The sequence below is a fragment of the Lolium rigidum genome, chromosome 7 (assembly GCF_022539505.1).
Source record: "Lolium rigidum isolate FL_2022 chromosome 7, APGP_CSIRO_Lrig_0.1, whole genome shotgun sequence".
Classification (NCBI taxonomy): Eukaryota; Viridiplantae; Streptophyta; class Magnoliopsida; order Poales; family Poaceae; genus Lolium; species Lolium rigidum.
Window position 1 is genome coordinate 285,216,471 of NC_061514.1, and position 15,170 is coordinate 285,231,640.

Consider the following 15,170-nt stretch of genomic DNA (forward strand, 5'->3'; position numbering starts at 1 on the left):
TACTGTTCATGTTGATCAATGCATCTAGTATGTTCGAGTGTCACATGTTAGTAGTTACTGTTATCATGCTTAATATTTTGAAATTAATCATGAAAATTGTGCCTAATTATCCAACACATATGTAGTACTAAGTAGAACCGTCTCTACCACATGGGGTATGTGGTGAGCAACCTAAACAAACAAAACAAAAAAGTAGTACCGTCTCACCACCAAGAAGGTCAAGTATGATTATGAAGTACCCTTCGATTAATCAATGAACAAAATGCTGCAGACGGGCTTGTTTCGCAATTTGGCAGCAGATTGCCTAATACTAGTCGGTACCGCTAGTGAAGTACATGCTCCAGCACTTGGTCTTAATATGCCATTCTATGCAGCAGTGTCGACGGTGCTTAAGATTTTGCTTACACTGCACTGACGTAAGTTTCAAAGAAAGGTTGGTTAATTAATTTGATCGAGAGATGAGATCAGCACTGGATGAGATTATCATGGAGTGACCAAGTGAAGCAACATGTGATGCAAGTTTCAAGAACTTTTCTACCACCTACATAAATAACATGCATGATTGAGCACGTACGGGGCTAGTTGCAGTGCACGAACCTAGCTGAGCTCGGGATCGCTGATTAATGTATTTTAATAATTTGTTTTTGACTTTTCAATCATACGAGTGTTGGATATTGTTTCCTCTGAAACCAAGCTAGCTCCAACTAAAGTCGTTTTGCTTTACTTGCAGAGCCAAAAGTTTCCTCTGCTGCTTTATGTTGAGTGGATTAGGCAACATGCAGTTCGATCGCATATATTCATCTCTGAAACAAGCGTAGCTCAACTACAGATGTCATGGTATGGGAAGCTCAACTACACAATTTGTTCACACGTAAATAAGCGGTACTATTTGGAAGGTTTAGGCGTCTTTAAAATGTAAATTCTTCTCGTGACTAATCATTCAAAAATATGGTACGGGAAGTTTGGAGGAGGTGGCGTTTTAGCACACGGGTGCATATGCATTCATTATAGAAAATAATAAAAAAAAATTAAAAATGTCAAAAAAAGCTGACATAATTTTTTTGGTATACATCTTGACATCCTAGTTTTCGTGGAAAAATAACATTTTGTGTGGTGTGTACAAAAAAGACAAAAAAATGGTCTGTACGTAGTCGTGTTACAGCATCAAAATTTCTCTTTTTTACATGAGCCATAGAAAAATGTTTTTTCTTTTGAAAACTTGTGTACCAACATAAAATGTCTAGATGTACATTTAAAATTTTAGTTTAGAATTTTTTAACACTTTAAAATGTGGATTCACATAATGGGAGCATATGCTCCTATGAGCCAAAGTGCATTTCCCAAGTTTGGAACACATCTCCCAGTTAAGCAAAGCATGAGATACGGATCACTTATGATGGTATTAGTAAAACTTTTGATGTGATGATTAGTGGGGTATCATGAGTGGACTCTAATCCTGGTAGTCCTAAATTTTGATGCTCCTCTGAATTCCAAACGCATTCCTCATGATATACTCTCTCTGTGTCTATTCAGTTCGCATTTTAGGTTTAATCAAAGCCAATCTTTCAAAGTTTAGCTAAAAATATAAGAAAAACATAAATAACCATGATACCAAATACATACAATTTAAAAATATACTTTACAATGATTCTAATACAATATATTTTATATTGTAAATATTGATATTTTTAGTAGATATTTGATCAAAGTTTTGTAAAGTTTAACTTTGACCAAATCCAGAACCTGAATTAATTATAAACCGAGGAATTACCTATAAAAGATTGTTTTCCATATATATGAAGTGTGGGCATTCGTCAAGTGGATAAGTGGGCACTACAAAACCGAAAGGATAACCAGAAAGGCAAAGCGCCAAAATGTTCGACCACCCATGAAAACGATACAGAGAGAGATAGCTGGAACTGGGCCAATCATAGGCGCCCAATTATTGCCATCGAAGAAAGGAAAAGGAAATCGTTGCTAGCAACTCCACGTAGGAGTATCTAGACATATATACTCCACTAACCAGCCGAACACTCTCTTCTTCTTTTTTCAATGAGGGAACCGAACACACACTGATACAATTGGTGTATCACCACCATGCCGCGATATTACTAGCTTGTGCCCGCCGAAACACCACTAGAGATCGAGCTGCACTAGTGCTCGTCGATAACGGAGTGTAAACTATCTAGGATGGCTGGGCTCGGTTTATTGTGGTGCTGATCGATCGGCTCGCGAGCGACAGTTCGTCCCTTGGTTTGGTTTGGCTCGGCGCGCGTGCGTGTGACGTCGTCGCGTCCTTATCTCGATCGTGTTCCGTCGCGCCACTAGCTAGTTGATAATCATCCTCATCCATCGAGCTGGCCGGCCTAATCGCCCGTGATAAGGGCCAGCTGACGCCATGTCATTCGGGCGCCCATCGAGGCCGCCCGTGCCATGCCCAGCTTCAGCTTGGATGGATGGGTTCGCCGACCTATAATCTGTCACGAGAGGCCGCTCTACAGCCATGTATGATTAGTTCGATCAACCTAGCTACTCTCTATTTTTTAAAATAAATGAATGTTTAGGTTTAAATTTTATCTATGAAAGAGTGTATTTTTATGTTCTGAATGTACTTTAAAGTAGCAAAAATTGCTTCTCTTTCATCGTACGGAAATCAAACGCAATAATATTTAACATATTTTATCTTTATTTTCTACATGCTCTTAGTTTATTGAAGATGAAAGAATTAAATAAGAGAGAGAGATTTTTGGTTTGCCTCTTCCCAATACAATTATCTCTTCACTTAATACTCTCTCTTGAAAAACACACAAGTCCACTTATTTATGAACGGAAGAAGTACAGATCACGAGAGCCATCTCTATGTATATATGTAATCACATTTGGTTCCGTCGAGCATACAGCCACCAGGTAGGACTGTAGGAGCGAGTATGTTGATTCATTTCCAGCGGCAGTACTAATTTTCTTTTGGTAATTTCACCCTCACTACCCTGATTCTAATATCATATGTCTACTCTTCCGTTCGAATGAATAAAACTTATATTATCTATCGCCTACAAAACTTACTTTGCATGTGTATGCTTTCTCTGTCCAGAATTAGAGGTCACAGATTAGTCTAGATTTATACGTATTTATATAGTATAAAATGTGTGTGCGACAAGTAGTTTAGGATCGAGGGATTATTTAAAATGGGTCTTCAGCACCCTGTCGTAGATTTAGCCAAAATATGGGCTATAATAAATCTAGATTCATTGAATATGTGACAAATATTTTAGGACGGTCGAGAATTTATTTTCGTAGCAACGCATGGGCAAACTTCAATCCTGCCCGTCTCGGAGTCTGGTCAAAGGTTGGCTCTGGTGAGGTCCTCTGTACCTGGTGCTAAATGCAGCTGAATCGGGTGTTCTTTCACTTCATTTCAAAGTTGTTGTAGTACAGGATGGACTTGGGTTGTTTAAACTGCGGTAACAAATCGTATTAGCATAAAGGATCCCTGGGAGTATGTGGCTTCTTATTTTGGTTGCGCTAATCCTATAGGTGAAATCTGAGGTCCAGTCGTTGGAGCTGCTTAGCTATGCCCAGACAACTGTTGACAAAGGTGAGGTCACTTTAGACTAGCCACAACGGAAGCATCATAGCCACAATGAAAGCTCTATGAATTGGGACAGAAGAGTAGTATCATGCATGGCATGTCGTAAAAAATTTAGTGTGGCACAACAATTAATGAGGTGAGAGAGGTGAGAGTGGTACTCCCTCTCTCACTGTTTATGAGGCGTGCGTGTACCCCTAGATCGTAAATTTTATCAAGTTAGCATTAGTTATATGTTATAAAAATTATACCATTAGAAATTTTAGATGTTCTATTTTCTAATTTTTGCATTATATAATTTAAATTGCATATGTCAAATTGACGATCTAGGGATACAGGGAAGACTAGTAAAATGAGACGGAGGGAATATCATGCATAAATAAATGTGGTATCATAGCACGTAAAACTAGAAAAGTTAACGATAAATACATCCTATACACAAATTTGTATTGAGATTTTACAAAAAATTAAATATAATGGAGGTATGATAATATCTTATGATACTATGCATTATAGGGATAATATCATAAACTAGTATCATGCATATGATACTAGTGTATGATGCTTCCCATATTCAATGGACTTTAAATGGAGATTCTATGTGAAGGTTGTCTCCCACACCTATTTCATTACAAGATTCCCTAATGTCAAATGCATTGAAGAGTTGTCACACTTTGGTAAGTTATTCATGAAGAATGTTCCAGATGCTCAAGATTGAGAAATAGGCGGGACACATTGAACCCTTTGTATTAATGGATGAGGTCCAGTATAGGAAAAAAATTCACAGCTTTCTATGTTGTTAGTATGGTTGGTTTTCCTTCTGCTCTTGATAAAAACTGTCTTAGGAACTTCTACCATATTATAGTGAAGCTTGGATATCAAGACCCTGTTTTGGTGCCTAATCTCATAATTGGTTTAAAAAAGGCTTCTACGAATTTAAATTTATTAGAGAAGAAGTTTAACCCAATACCGGCTCTGCTAATTGCTATGCCTCTACAGGTGGAAGGTGTTGAAAATATACCGTAGAGGCAATAATAGTATAGTTATTATCATACTTCATTGTTCATGATAAATGTATACTCCATGCTAGAATTATATTAAGCACACACATTAATACATGGCTGGTATGTAAACAACCTCGCGTCCCTTCTGAGTCTCTACTAGACTAGTCTGTTGGTTAATGATGGTTGAAGTTTCCTAACCATAGACATGTGTTGTAGATTAGCAACGAGGTCATGACATTTGTAGAATGACATGAAGAACAAGATCTCACTAAGAAAAACAATAATATAGTATCGATTTTTCTATTGTTGTACCTTTCCAATGTCAAGTATCATTATCCTTAGACCATGAGATCATGCTACTCCAAAGTACTAGAAGGATATTTTGAGGGCATCAAACTTCACTTCATAATTGGGTAATCATAAAGGTGTTATTGGGTATCTCGAAAGGTACTTGCCACATAGTATGTATAAATTGTGGGATTTGTCCATCCAGGTATTAGAGAGAGATACCTAGAATCCTCTTAGGTGACACACATTCTATATCGCTTGCAAGCATGTGACTAGTGAGTTAGTAACAAGGAATAGTGTATTACGGCACAAGTAAATACTACTTGCTAAGAACGAGATTGAACTAGGTATGGTGATACCGACGATCGAATCTCGAGCAAGTGAAATATCGTGAGACAAGGAGAATAGAATGCGGGATTATTTGCATCCTCGACATCATGGTTCAACCAATAAAGATATTTGTCGAATGTGTGGGAATCATTATGGAAATATAGATCACGTTATTTATTATTGATCAGATACGATGTATCGATCATATCCGCACATTCTCGAACCCGTAGTGGTGTGGGCATACCCTTTCGGGTACCCTCTATTACCATACCAGGTGTCACAGGTCTACCATGGAAATATCCATAGATTATGGACTTGGGTTTTGGGGGAAAAGGTGGCGTAGGAAAATCTAGGAGAGAGAGTAGCACACGATGTACCAGGTTACGTCCCCTTGGTGAAGGATCGTTACGTCCTGCAAGCAAGCAATCTGGTATATGATAAATAATTATGTTACAAGGAACCGCCGCAGGTGAAGGGAGTTGTGTCTGCCTAATCTGATGTCGTCTGAGGGGTGACTTTGCATGGCTTTATATATGCAACCAAGTTAGAGTTTACAAGAGTTATTCTAGAGTCTTCTTTCTTGTACTCCAAGTCGCTACGATGTGCGAGTCCGGCTTGTTGAGCTATCATGTTGGGCCATCTCCACAACGGGCCAAACCATGTAGACTAACAGTGGGTACCCGACGGGTATGTTCACGACAGTAGCCCTCGAGGCTCCACTCGAGTTGCAAACTCGGGTTGAGTCTCCAAACCTTCATTTATCTGCAAGATGAAACCGAAGTTTTGTTCGAATAATCAATTCATTAGCATGATAGATATTTTGTCATGGGGATATTGGTATAACGAGTCTGGTGCATCCGATGGATCAGGAACCAGTTAATTTCTCTTGGGAAAAAAACATCGTGAACCTACTCCAACTCAAGGCCCCGGACTCGAATCTGGCATATACTAGCGTTATTCAGCTCAGGCCGTGGAGGTCTTATCCAATTCTGAATTCCAGTTTTGTATTTCGGGTACCCAAGGCGTCTGTTATAATTTTTCATCATATTGTGGATATGGAAATTTTCCAGCGCCGCAACTTGTGTGAGTGCAAGGCTCACATGACGGATCCCGAGGTATTATATTCATGTTGTGAACATGGCATTTATACATGTTATCGTGGCCGACGCGGTCTGAGAACTCGAAGGTTTTATCGACTGCCTTGTTTGACTGATGCAATAGCTAAAGTTATCGGATTCCTGTTTATCTGATGTTGGCATTTTCGTCGGGTGCGTGATTCATGCTCTTGGTGGGAGTAGCCCCAGATACTATGTTCGGGGTACTTGCAAAAGATCGTAGCTCGGAGTTATTTCTTCTATCTCTTTTGTTGAATTCTTTCTCTAAATTTTATTTTCATCGGATGTGCGACCAACGCTCTTGATCGGAGTAGCCCTGAGTCTATGTTCGGGTACTTGTATTTGTGCATGGATTCAAATTGTTGTAGCACTTGAGGAAGTATTCACTCGAGGAAGTGGCAGCGCACCCAATGGCGCCCGGTTTAGCCCGCGTCTAGGCAATTTTCGGCCAATTTTTTTAGCATGTTTGCACTTTTGTGAATAAAACAAATAGGAAGTCATAGGTAATAGATATCATAATTAAAGCATCCTAGTTCATAAAACAAATATAAAGTTATATGACATAGTTTATTACAATCATTAAATTAAAATAGAATGAATAGTAGTGGACTAGTAGTTTCCAACATGATTCCACATATGATGGACCAAATCATTCCAGAGTCGACTATGTGTTGCACAGTCTCGCGGTGCATGGTGCACATGAAGAAAATCAGCCAAGTCTGTGTGAGATCCAGGCTCGGACACAACCAAATCACCTTTAAATTCCCACCCTTGGTCGTACACACTATCATCGTGCTCCTCCTCAACGACTATGCAGTGCACGATCACACAAGCAATCATGTTCTCCAACATTATCTCCTTCCATGTCGTACCAGGGTGCCGAACAATAGCCCAGCGAGATTGCAGCACATCAAATGCCCGCTACACAACCTTCCTAGCAGCTTCTTGATCTTTAGCAAACCTATTCTATTTCTTGTCTTTAGGATTGTTGATTGTCTTCACAAATGTGGAGCGGGGAGGATAGATTCCATCGGCTAGATAGTACCCTTTGTCATAGTGGTGGTCATTGACCTCATAGTTAACCATAGGAGCATTACCTTCCGTAAGTAAAGAGAATAATGGAGATCGTTGCAACACATTAATGTCATTGTTAAAGTCTGACATGCTGAAGAAAGACTATCAAATCCAGAGATCTTATGATACCACCGCCTCAAGTATGATTGTGCACCCGTCCGCATGGCCATGGTATTGCCCGTGCCACGGAAATGGACAAATCTTTCATTCTCTGTGTATGCAATCGATGCTTCCAAGCATATCAGAAAATCTCCTTGACTCATTGACTGACAATAGCCGGGCAGTGTCTTCAGCATTTGGTTCCCTCAAGTCCTATTCTGCAAACACTTGAACAATTGCTTTGCAGAATTAGTACATTGACTCAAGGCAAATGGACTCTCATGCGAATATACTCATCCATTAGGTCACCGGCAACTCCATACGCCAGCATCCTCACAGCTGCATTGCATTTCTAGGAAGAAGTGAAACCAAGACTATATGTGGCATCCTTCTTTAAGTGGAAGTAGTTATCATAAGCTGTCACTCCATGCATTGTTTTCAACAAAAGATTCCTTGACATCCAAAAATGTTGCCGGAAAAGAGGTGCCTTCAATAAGGGGTCGGTTCGATGAAAGTAGTTCTGTCAGAGTTGATCATGGCCGGTCTCTCGCTTGCGGTCCTTCACTACGGCACCTCCCTGGACGAAGCCCCTATACGTTTGCACTTAGTTTTCGTGGTGTTAATAAATGAGGATGGCCACGGCCTCCAGGATCTCTCTATCAGATGTGTCGATGACATTATCGGAAGAAAACTCGTGTGAATTATCTGCCATGGTCGACGATAGTATAAGATGCACTATGAGCAATGATTTCCACATGTGTGCACTAAAAATAGTGGAATTTGAGGCGTGCAGATTACCTTATCGTCCAGCGAAGGAATTGGTCGAATAGGTCGCGGGCAGTGCAGACCACAGGGGTGGTGATTAGTTTGTAGGCCTCAATAACGGAGCTGGGGCAACCCAACAACAGCGGCAAGAGGCTCGAACGGACCCTGCAAATATATGCGCCCGAAGCTGGTGGCTGGGTCAGTCGGTGCAGGCGACGGTGGCGCTGCGGTGGCGAAGGGGGAAGCAAGGTGGGAGTTAGGGTGTGGGTTGTTGTGTAGCTAGGGTGGACAAATACTCACGCGACACGGACGCGCAGGCTGTCCGTCGAACTGCAAAATCAACCCAATTTTAAGTTAAGAATGGGTCAAAACAGCCACCCAAGCGCGGTCCATTTTGGAGGTCACCGTTGGGTCCGTAGTGTTTGAGGGCCTCCGTTAAAGATGCCTTGAGGAACGAGATAGTATGTACACATGTGTAACGTTAATTCTGAGACGTTGAAGTATCCATCGGTGTGATCGTACGTGGGTGAAGGCGGTAATTCGCGTAGGTATTTCCACTACCACGGCCATTCGTACGTACATGAGGAGGAGAGTGACGAGATAGCGTAGACGAGCAGCTGGGCGTGAGCTGCAAAACACGAGCAATCGCCGAGAGCCAGCCGAGCATTGCAAGGCTAGCTTAGCTACTCGCCTTCTTATCCAGTGGCGCACAAGCAACGGGCCGAGATCTTATGATCAGTGCCATTTTTTCTTCTTGTTTGCATCGAGAAGGAGCGTACCCAGCGATCCAAACCAAAGAATGGGGAAAAATAGGAAGGAAAAACTGTAGAAGCATCGATCGACAGATTAAAAAAATGTCAATCCGCAAACCTGCACTTGTTAGAATTTCAGACCACAACAATAAGCTAGATTTTTTTTCCATGCGCATGCATATTGGTGGTGCAAGGTAAGATCTGACAGTAACCGGTCACGTAGCATGTCAAGGTGTATGGTCGCCTTCGTCCATTCCAATTCATTCCAGAATTTTCTCTTCAGAGATCTCTATGTAACAAAAGTGACAACGTGACACTGACATGTGTCCAATCGCACGACAAAATCGAACGTCTTACCACATCGACTCCATCCGTCACCGGTCATTTCGCTTGTGCTATCTATCTTGTAAAAGAAATGGGGAAATTGTTGCTTTCGCGAGGGGTCCATCTCCGCCGGACGAGCCGTGCGATCCAGGGCCACCGCGTAGCTCCGCCCGTAGATCCCACCACACGATGAGGATGGGGACCCGCCGCTTCTAGTCGCGCTCGGGGGTGAGAGCCCGCCACCACCGTCTGTCGCGCAGCCATTGATCGACACCACCCTTTGGCGGCAGCGGGAGGGGGGAGGGGAAGGAGGATACCGCTCGAGCCGCCCCTTCTGGTAGCGACGAGGGGTTCCTTGCTGGAATTTTGGAATACTTAAGTGACGGAAAACAGATGACAACAGACACACCACGCTTGAATGATTTTTTTCACTATATAAAGACTATGTTTGATACTGAACTTTTTGGCATTAGTGGTGATAATTCCCCATGAATTGGGTGAAACCACTACCTTTAGCTAATTGCCTCAAATTCTCATAATATTCCCATCCCAATCCACTACATCAGGGTAATGTATTGGGTATTTGAAAAATAATACATTAGAATTTGGGGAAAACAATGATTAAACTAGCCTAATAGACTAGAACCAAAATGCTTTTAGAAAAAGTGGATGTGCATTATGTCGTGTCGGCGGCATGTGTCGTGGTGCCGTCTCGGTCATGCATGACCTTTCAACCACACCCCCAACACAGGTGTTGTTGTGGGTAGTGTGGTCTCAGATGATGTGTGTCACCTTTCGACTATGTTGACGACACAATGTCACGGTTTAGACTCAGATGATCAGGCCTTTGGATTAAGCTGGAGGTGCTCTTCGTTATGTTTTGTGTCTCCCACTGTCATGACCTATTCCTTCTGGTGATCGATTTGATTGTGTCATGACAGGTTTGCTTCATGTTGGTGGCTCTCATTGTCAGGGAACTGTCTCTGAGTTTTCTCGGAGTGACCTTCTTGTTTCTCCCTTGATGTGTGTTGGTGTCCTTTTTTGTTTTGGTTTGTCTCTTCTTCATTTCTCCCTGTAATTATGGTTCGCTTTAACCCATTTTGTAATAGTATGCGAAAATTGAATACAAATTCAGGTGGAGGGTTTTCTCCCTCCTCCCGTGACCATTCGAAAAACAAGTGGAAATTTGAGGTTTGGTGCTCTAATCTCGAAAACATCCGCTCCCAAACAAAGGCTTGGGAAAATTCCATCTAAAATTTCTTCTGCGATACCGTCCATGCAAGCAACCGGCGGTCCGCGCACGCAACGAGGGAGCGACACGCGAGCTACCGCGTACGTCGATCGGGTCAAGGTAGGCTAGCTTCCGGCCGGGCCGTAGGTGTCGCCGTCGGGTCACGGCGACGGCGACGATCTGGGCGCCTCGCGCTAGCCAGTCCATATCCGCTCTGTGGTTGCACCTGCATGCACGGGCAGGCGCGGCTTGGATCGATCTTCCTCGTTAAGCTCCTTGTTCGTGCGGCGTAGTGGCGGCGTACGTCTGTGTCTGGCCAGCTGCGGCTAGCTATACATGGCCGATCGATCGGGTCTCTTTCCGTGGCTGGGCGCTTGGTGGCTGGCTGACCTAACCGAACCCAGCCATGCAAACTGACCATTAACCAACCGCTCCTATGTAGCATGGTCCTATGGAGACTGTAACAGCTAGCTAACTAACTAATCGTGGTCTTTGACAACCATGCTAGCAGGCCACTTCCAAAGCTTTACAGCATAATGTGTGAGAACATATTAATGGGTTTTTTTTGCTGGGTTAGTTCTTGCAAATAACATAAGGTTTTCCTTCCGGTGCAAAAAGAAGATTTTTCGGCCGAGTGTGAGAAGAATATTATGACCTCCATTCTTAAATATAAACTTTTTTAGAAAGCTAAATTAGAACCGGCGCGTCCAATAGCACCCTCCATAGCATTTTGGGGGCCAGCAGTGTTTTTGGGCTCAGTCCAACGCGCCCATTAAAGCACCGACATAATTTAGAGTCCAACGCGGAAGGAACGAGTTGGGGAGCGCTGGCACTCCCGACCATGTAATATTTCGCATGCGGGACCCACTGGCTATATGGGGCGCATCGGTGTGGAACGGCTTCCCCTATATTAAGGGTGGTACTACCGACGACCTCCATAGAGCACTACAGGCGCAACTGCTGGTACATATTTGGAGCTCGGTGCAGATGCTTTTAGCTATCTAAAAAAGGCTTACATTTTGTAGCTAGTACATACGACTGGTATTGGTGCTACCTGCCCTGCATTCATCTACCCCATAGAGATTAACTAACTACTAATGGTGGGATTACCTTGCAAGTCCTCGGTCATGACATCACACGAGAATGGTTAGATGCTTTTCTTTTCAGTCCAAAACAACCGACCATTCACCTTTCCACCCCATCCTTGAAAACCGACTGCAACGATTGAGTATCTATATATCACACACTAACAAAACCACTATATTATCTTAAATACGGCCTCGATTTTTTCTAGTGGGCCCACTAACCGATGTATGCAATGAACTTGAAGTGTTTTGTGACAATAACAGTGACCACCATAAGAGAAAAAAAAAGTAATATTTCAATCAGTCTGACCGGATAAAGTAGGAGAAACAAGGTGGCAAGGAGGCAATGCAAAAGAAAAGAATAGAAAAAAAGTCAAGAAAAGAAACGAATGGGGTGTCATGAGGTTGAAGAAAGATACTAGCATCAGATCTTATTCCAGTTGAGCAAAAAATGCAATGCACTAAAATGGTGTCCTGCATTATATTATCCACAAATAAATATATACCACATTCATGTTGAGCTTTGGCGCAGAGCCAGTTTTCATAATCTACCCATTCCTCTGCTCGGCATGATACAAAATAGAAGAGTTTTTTTTTTTGGTTAATGATTGGGGGCTTTGGGTGCCATCAAATCAAGGAAAATTGAATTTGTTTCACCATCTTAGTAGTAATTTTACTATTTAAGTGGTCATAGTACTACCTGCCCAGAGCCCTTCATTCGTCTACCCCCATAGTGATTAATTAACTAATGGTGTGATTACCTTACAAGTCCTCATTCATGACATCACATGAGAATCGTTGGATGGTTTTCTTTTCATTCTAAAACAAGCGACCATCCCGCTTTTCACACCGTCCTTTCAAGACTAACGTTTCTTCTAAACGCGTTTGAACACTAATTAAAACAATTGAGTATCCATCGCACGCTACAAAAAAGTGAAATACTATCTTAAATAGGGTATCGACCTTTTCTAACAAGCCCACTAACGATGTAGGCGACCAGTTGTAGTTTTGCAACAATAACAATGACTTCCTAGAAGGAAAGTTACTTTGGTTCTATCTTGGACCCAACGAAGTAGGAGAAAGAGAGTGGCGATGGGCAGTGCAGACAATGCGAAAGGAAAAGAGTGAGTGCCAAAAGCCGTCCAGATGCTGAAAAAAGATAGTGGGATTGGATCTTATTCCAGCTGTTCACAAACATGTATTGAACTCTAACATGGAAGCAATGTGTTGCATTATGCTATCCTGCATATATTCAGTTCATGTTGAGTTCAACTCCAGTCTATATGTGGTAGTATAGAGCGGAGTTTCATAACCTAGCCATGACTGTTCCCAAAATCTTATTTCTCATCAACTTGACCACTCAACCCTCATGTATATAAATTCTTCCTGCCCTGAATTTGATAGATTTTATCAAGTTTTACCCTATTTAACAATTTCCCTTGACTGGACGGACCCGCCTATCAATCTTGTGACTAGTGCACAAAATTAAATACTCATTATAAAAAAAGCAACTAAAATGGCTGTCTTATAGGATAAACCAATATTTTGGCGCTACTGATGCGGCAGTTTCTTTCTTGTACCGTGAAATACGTGGTGTGGTTAACATTGAACCTTTTTTTGCTAGGAAAGTTCACGAGGTTATAGCGGAGCTTAGTTAGTTGGATGGATCCAACAAAAAGTAGCACAGAGTGCAGCTTCATTTGTCAGTTTCATAGGAGCATTATTATCGTTATTGTATTATCCATCACAAAGTTAGCTCACGGAAAGTTGTACGTCAGTGCTTCCTTTGAAGTTCACATTACACGACACTTAAACAAGTCAAAAGCTCACCAGATAGACAAATAAACAGAACCATGGTTCATCATTCTCTATGAGCACGTTTGACTTTTCTGAACAGGTGGAATATATTCGGCTGGCTAACAAATATAAAGCTTATCTGAGCATTCAGGTTAAATATTTACAACATACTTTCACAATATTTGTTAAATGTTATTTTTTAAATGGAGGTTGTGCCCGTAGCCACTACATCAAAATGATGCACACATCATTTTTTATTGATATTATTCACCAGGGGCCTTAAAAAGAAAATACAATATCAACCCAACGCCACTCACTAGCGACATGAATGGCAGCACATACAATTTTCATGAAGGGACCGTGAGCCCTATCCTCACACCTATAAACATCATCTGAAAATCGGAGGCTTCACCAAGCCACCCAGCGAACTGGGAGCACTAACTGATCTAGCACACTATCAACATGCGCCGTTAAACAAGTTCTAGAAGTCACTGCCGTCATCTTCCACCGATCCATCTTCTAAACATGGATCAAGGCCTTAATTTTGCCAGGCCTGTCGTCGATGCCTCCATGGTGCCAGACATCATATCCGCCATGCGCGCGTCGATCGTCACCCACCCGCCACCGAGACCTCGATGCACCCCGCCATTGTCGAAGCGGCAGAAGAAACACCGCTCCACCTTGGCCACTTTTAAGTATCAATATAAGAGAAACTCCACCTGCGACCCCCCCCCCCCCTCCCGCCTTAATAGGCTCCGACGATACGCTATTGGGGGCGCTAACATTCGCTCCCTCGATTCAGGGAGGGGGTTCCCACACTAGCACCACCCATAAAAAATCCATCATGTTTGTATGAAAAAATAAATTTAAACAAACTTGAAAAGTTATTCATATTTAGGTTTATTTACAAGATTTAGAATAAAATTTTCCCAAATCTAACTAAACTTAGATCTGGGTGCGCGCATGTCGAAGGGGTTGAAGCCTAGCGCACCTTTATGACAATCCATCACCGGCGTCACCGTCCCAGAATGACAAGGAGAAATTGCTCGACTCATTGACAACATGGATGATGCCCCCGCTTTCGTTGGCATGCCACCATTTGGCGAACTCGGGTTCTGCAGGTGGCACGTCATTCGTGGGCACCCGGAATGTCTTGGTTAGCTCCGCTGACTTGTCCGGGTCATCGGGAGCCTACAGGTGTGTCTGGTGATGCATCCCAAAATGTATCTACTTCTTTAAGTACTTTGCTCAAGGATTTCTCCGGAATTTCACCATACTTGAATAAACCTGCTAAATTTAACGTTATACTTGAATAAACCTGCTAAAATCGGAAAAAATACCACGCAAGTTTTCACTGGAAGACGGATAATGGGCTTTGAAACGTCACGAGAAGAGACACGAGGCTCGAAAGAGCACGAATGGCGTAGCGAAAGGTAGGGCCGGCACCACCCAGGCCCTTTCGGCCCACGGACGTCGTCTCGCCTCCTCCTTTTGGCATACCTCCTTATATACCCATGAAAACCTGTCCTCCCAGGAGGACGGAGCTTTTCGCGAAATAGAGCGCAGTCACCACCATGATCTTAGTTTCAGGGGTCAGATTGGTCCTGCTCTCCACGCCAGAGAGGGGTTTTCTACGCCGTCTTCACTACCATTGTCATCAACGCCGTCTTCACCATCATTGTCATCAACAAGTGTGGTTGAGAGTGACGCCTCAATTGCT